This window comes from Ailuropoda melanoleuca, chromosome X (genome assembly GCF_002007445.2).
Source record: "Ailuropoda melanoleuca isolate Jingjing chromosome X, ASM200744v2, whole genome shotgun sequence".
NCBI classification, from domain to species: Eukaryota; Metazoa; Chordata; class Mammalia; order Carnivora; family Ursidae; genus Ailuropoda; species Ailuropoda melanoleuca.
In genome coordinates, this window is record NC_048238.1 from 37,129,423 (window position 1) to 37,135,730 (window position 6,308).

General features: G+C 42.2%; 1 pseudogene; it reads left to right on the forward strand.

The window, feature by feature from the left end:
• Nucleotides 1-386: 386 nt before the first annotated feature.
• LOC117797375 lies at nucleotides 387-5,882 on the forward strand (annotated as a pseudogene).
• Nucleotides 5,883-6,308: the final 426 nt, after the last annotated feature.

A 6,308-nucleotide genomic window follows, 5' to 3' on the forward strand; every position in this document is an offset into this window, starting at 1 on the left:
CTTGAAAGACAAGAAAGAAGAAAAATAATAATATCGAAATCTAAACACCTGCCCCTCAATCCACATCAGACTTTAGACCATCCAGTTTCTACGACAGAGAGTTGTGATAAGGATCAAATGGCATAGTATATTGTTTCTGAAACTTGGGTCAGCCAGTTGATAGAGGCTGGCACTATGCATTACTTCACACTCACCCTCAACTCCTTTTCTGTAGCACACTTCCTAGAAAGGCTACACTCATTTCCTGTCTCTCTTCTACTAGGAAGATGTGATGTAACTGATTATAAACAAAGAGCTTAATACAGCCACTTCTTTTTCCTTCCTGTTACCTGACAGATGCACTTTCTGTCCCCAGCTGCCATAGTGACAGGAGAGGAGCAGCCACCATGTCCTCCCACCTGCAGTGGATAATCCCTGCGGAACTGCTCCAGCACCCTGATGGAGAGGAACAAGCAGACGTCCAGTACCGACCCCAATAATCTGAAGACAAACAAGTCCTTCCACTACACGGGCTGATTCACTGCTAGACTCGACCTGGAGCCGGGACCCGACAGCAAAGGTGTAGTGGTGACCAGGAAGCAGAGATCCTGTGGGTGAAAACCCACTACCTCCTACTTGCAGACCCCCAAGAGCCACAATGGCCGGGCCACCATCGGCAGCATCAGGCACGTGATCTGCAAGAACAAGTACCGCCGAGATCGGCGCATGGCCGCCATTCCCACAGCCAGAGCCATCCTGCGCAGCCAAAAGCCCGCGATGGTCGAGAAGCCACAGCCTGGGGAGCGCCTGGGTGGCACAGCGGTTAAGCGTCTGCCTTCGGCTCAGGGCGTGATCCCGGTGCTGTGGGATCGAGCCCCACGTCAGGCTCCTCCATTATGAGCCTGCTTCTTCCTCTTCCTCTCCCCCTGCTTGTGTTCCCTCTCTCGATGGCTGTCTCTATCTCTGTCGAATAAATAAATAAAATCTTTAAAAAAAAAAAAAAAAGAAGCCGCAGCCCGCCCGCCCAAGAGCTCCTGAGCACCTGTGCCCCACCTCCAAAGCAATAAAGATGTCAACCACCTAAAAAAGAGAGAGACTGAGAAAGAGAGAGAGAGATGCTGATGGGGCAGCCATCTTGAAATGAAGATGCAAAACAGCAACACACTAGGTTTGACGGAGTAGAAAATTATTTTTTTAAGCTGTGTTCTTAAGGTGTTGCCCAATCCCAGCTTGCCCAACTCTGGACTGTCTCCCACCATACCTCTGGTTATGTGAAAATCTATACTGTTCTCAGTCATCTACTGTGATCTGCACAGGGCATCATATCCTGACTGTTAGAAACATTGAAACTGGATGCTCATCTACCCCCAATTTCTAGACCCTTACTTTTATTGCCTGCAGGACCACCCAGAAGGAATGTACATTAGGTTCTCAGTTGGGATTCATACAATTTGACTGATACTCTGGAGTCCTTCCAATGGAAACCAAAAGAATCTCTACAAGAAAGTATGTTTGACACTGACATCATTGTTGGGACCAGGTGTGAGAACTAGTAGAATTTCTGGGTAGTGAGTGAGGTGCTACAGCCTTCTGTGAATTTTAAGAGTCAAATAGCTGTGATATAAAGAACAAAACAGTATTCCGGAGGTCAATGAGCTCTGCTGAGGAAGCCCTCTGAAAGAGGTTGTGAAAAAAAAGAGAAGGATTTTTATACAGGTTGGAGAGAAAGAAGATAGCAAGATTATGTTGACTTTTTTTAAGATTTTATTTATTTGCTTGGAAGTTATCACTCCACTCCTTACAACAAGAAACAAACTAAGCAGACCAAAAATCAATGACTTTTCTTGGAAGGGCAGAACTACACAAGGAGTCTACCTTAAATATTCAGACTGTGGTACTTTAAAGATAAGGAGAAAAAAATACACTATACTTACACTGTTCGAAGAAAGCTGGAGTAGCTAGTTAATTTGAGACAAAGTAGATTTCAGAGCAAGGAAATCTGTCAAGCATAAAAAGAGGAAGACATAATAACAAAGGAGTCCATTCTCCAAAAGACGTAACAATCCTAAATACCTATAAACATAACAAGAGAGCACCAAAATGCAGGAGGCCAAAACTGATAAAAGCGACAGAAGAAATAGACAAATCTAGTATTACGGTTGGAGACTTCAACACCTGTTACTACTTAATAGGTCAAGGAGGTAGGAGATCAATAGGATATAGGTGACTTGAACAGCCATAGCAAACAACTTGATCTAACTGACATTAATAGAATACTCTCTTCAATATCAGTGGAATATAGATACTTGTCGAGTTTGCAAGGAACATCCCCCAAGACAGATCACATTCTGGACCATAAGATATACCTTAACAAATTAAAAAAAAAAAAAAAACCAGAAATCATACAAAGTACATTCTCAGACCACAGCGGTATATAAAAGAGAAATCAACAGAAGATGACATCTAGAAAATTTCAAAATATTTGTATATTAAGCAACATTTTTGTAATAACAGATGGGTCAAAGAAAAAAATCTCAAAAACATAATACAAAAATATGTTGAATTAAATGAAAATGAAAATACAACTTCTCAAAATGTGTGAGAGGCAGGGAAAGCAGAGCTTAGAGGGAAATTTATAGCATTAAATACATGTTAGAAAAGAAAGATCTAAAATCAGTAAGTTCAGTTTAAGCCTTAGGAAACAAGACAAAGAAGAGCAACTTAAGCCTAAAGCAAGTGGTAGGGGAAAAAATGAAAATAGAATAGAAATCTGTGACACTGAAAATAGGAAGAATAGAGAAAATCAGCAAAACCAAAAGACCAATAAAATTAATAAACCCATAGAGATTAACCAATGAAAAAAGAAGACCCAAATTACAAATATCAAAAATGAAAGAGGGTTCCTCACCACTAGTCACGCACTAAGAACATTTCTTTGCCCGCAGGTTTTAGAACTAGCGATGGACAAATTCTTTGAAAGGCACAAAATGCCAAAACTCACGAAAGGAGAAGTGGTTAACTTGAATAGCTTTATATCTATTAATGAAATTTTTGAAATAACAATTAATTTCCAAAGAGGAAAGTACCAGACCCAGGTGATTTCAATGGGGAAATGCACCAAATACTTAGAAAAAATGATAGCACATTTATACAATTTCTTCCAGGAAATAGAAAGAACACTTCCCTCATCACTCTAAAAAAAAAAAAAAAACATCATGCTTCAGCTATTCGACCCTCATATCCCTTTGCCCAAGTCCCTGGATACTACTAATGTTTTTACTGTCTCTATAGTTTTGCCTTTTACAGAATATATGACCCTGTAATGGTGAGAAAAATAACTTAAGCATTTGTCAAAACGCATAGGGCTTAAGAGCACAGACTAAGCCTCATGTGTGCAAACTAAAAACAAACCAAAACAAACAAAAACGTTTAGAAAGCCAGGGGATCTCAGGATGTAATGCAGAATGTGCCGAAAGAATCCTAACTTATTGGAAAACATTGGAACAGCCTACTTGGGGTAGTGGATGAAAAGGTGCTGATGTAAGTCAACTTGAAAATGAGTCGAGTTTATAAAAGTGAAAGCAAAAGAACCTATATTTAACCACTGTGCTCCAGTTGATAGAACTGTTTCCTGCGGGGGTACAGGTTAGCAATTTTGAAAACACCATACATTCATACTGGAATTGAACAGTTAATTAACTGGATGGCAGACAATGGGAGTCAGATCTCACTGTTGGAGTGGGAGGTTACAGGGAAGGAAGCCAGAATGAGTCATGTTGTAATGGTTTAGAGTTGGAGACATCAGTATGAACCAATTTCAGCTTAATAAAGATACAGATCTTTACATATAGAATATAGATATTAAAACTGTATTAATGCCAGATGGTAGTAACAGTGGTAAAGATGTGGTGTATATAGGAACTCTCTACACTATCTGCATGGTAATTCTGCAAATCTAAAACCTCTATAAAATAAAATAAAATAAAATAAAATACAAAGTTTGGGGGCATCTGGTGGCTCAGTCAGTTAAGTGTCTGACTCTTTCTGGCTCAGGTCATGATCTCAGGGTCCTGAGATCAAGCACCCCATCAGGCTCCACACTCAGCGGGGAGTCTGCTTGAGATTCTCTCCTCCCTCACCCTCGGCCCCTCCCCCCTCATTTGCACACACACACTCTCAAATAAATAAAATATTTTTTAAAATAATTAAAATAAGATACAAAGTTTATTAAAAATACATTACTTGGCAACATAGAGGATAACTTCATATGTTTTAAGGATAGTGGTTAATGAATTAAATGGGAGAGAAAATTAACCTATTATTTTTCTCACCTTTCCTTAAACATACAAACACTAACCATGCATGCTATGATGTTAGGCACAAAGCCTAGCGATGGATGGTAGATTGTGAGAACAAACTATAAGTTTGAAAACAGGGATGTAATTGCTTGCCACCTGCGGAGCCTTATAAAATCCACCCTTCCCTTTATTTTTTTTAAGATTTTATTTGTTTATTTGAGAGAGAGAGAGAGTACAAGCAGGGGGAGGGGCAGAGGGAAAGGAAGAGAGAGAACCTCAAGCTGACTCCAAGCAGAGCGTGGAGCCAATGTGGGGCTCAATCACATGACCTTGAGACAGGGGCTCAATCTCACGACCCTGAGATCATGACCTGAGCCAAAATCAAGAGCTGGACACTTAACAGACTGACCCATCCAGGTGCCCCTTTAAAATGAGGGTACTGGATCTGATTACCTTTTTTTCTTTTTAAAGATTTTATTTATTTATTTGACAGAGAGAGAGAACGCACACAAGCAGGGGGAATGGTAGGCAGAGGCAGAAGGAGAAGCAGGCTCCCCGGTGAGCAAGGGGCCCAATGTAGGGTTCCATCCTCATGACCTGACCCAAAGGCAGATGCTTAACCGACTGAGCCACTCAGGCGCACAGATCAGATGACTTTTGAAGCCTGTCCAGCTCAGACATTCAAACACCCTTCATCCTTTAATCTAGAAGGCAGATGAGGCTCTGCACATGGTCCTATGTCTGATGTCGCCTCTTGGGCATGGCTGTATATCTGCAGATAGGTTATGGGAGCCCATCCCAGAGTCAAGGATCTCTTTGGGGTATGAGGGAAGCTACAGCCTGTCAATCAGAGGTATAAGGTTACAGAAGCCTCCTCACCCCATTGTCACTTGTGTGGCAGTTAATACTGGGGCCCAGTGCCCTTCATCAGGCTACTGTGCTAGGAGTACTAGCTCACCTCTCTCTCGAGAATTGGGCTAGGTTACCAGGAACTGCTTTGTGCAAAGAGGCCTACGAGGTTACACTGACCCCTTTTCTGGGCATGGGCACATGACTACTAATATTGGGGTATGAAAGCCCAGCACCCTGGCCCCAAAGTGGTACAATTCCATGGCATTCATCACATTACAGAGTTCCCCCATGAGATCAGAGCTGAGCCCAGATTTGCACTGAACCCAACATCTTCGCCTGGCTTCACTGGCCCTTTCCTGACTACTTTAATCATCAGAGGTCTCACTGGGGCACTCTCCTTTACTAACCTACTTGTACAAGCAACCCTGCTTCAGGCTCTGCTTTCTGGAAAACCTACCGCAGAGTGTGTGGAGAAAGTTGCAGCGTGCTTCTACTCTCCTGAGGAAATCCGGGGTATGGCTACTCTCATGCCAAATTATGTCAAGCAGGACTCAGCAACCTGCTCGGGTAAAGCAGCGGACTAAGAATTCTAGGCTTTGCAGGACACGTACGGTCTCTGCCACATATTACATTTCTCCTTTTCTTAAAACCCTTTAAAGATGTCGGCAGCATTCGGAGCTCCTCACTCATGTAAAAATGAGCAGTGGGCACGATTTGGTCCAAGGGCTGCAGTTTGCTGACCTCTTGGCTTGAAGGCATGGAGGTAAATAAAGGTGGCGGGGTCACCCGACTGCAGAGTGGAGGTTTCGGGGCCTTGGCTTTACTTCCGACTTCCCTGGGGAGGATTAAAGCAGGAGCCCATCTGACAGAGATGCAGCAGGAATGAACTAATGAGCTTTAAAGGCGCCCAAAACATAATGGGCTCCACGAGAGGAAGTATTCAGGGATTTATCATTAAATATTCATCTCCTGTTTAATCAGTTGTCTTCTGGTTATGGTTATTATGAGAAAATCCTTTAACAAAATGACTTAATTTAGAAGACCTAAAGATCTCTCAAGAAGCAAAAGAGTTCCTAGGAAAAAAAAAAGCAAGAGACAGAAGATAGACAAGAGATACGGACAGACACTCAAAAAGAGACTGAGGCAGAGACCAAGAGATGGAGGGACACCTCAATATAG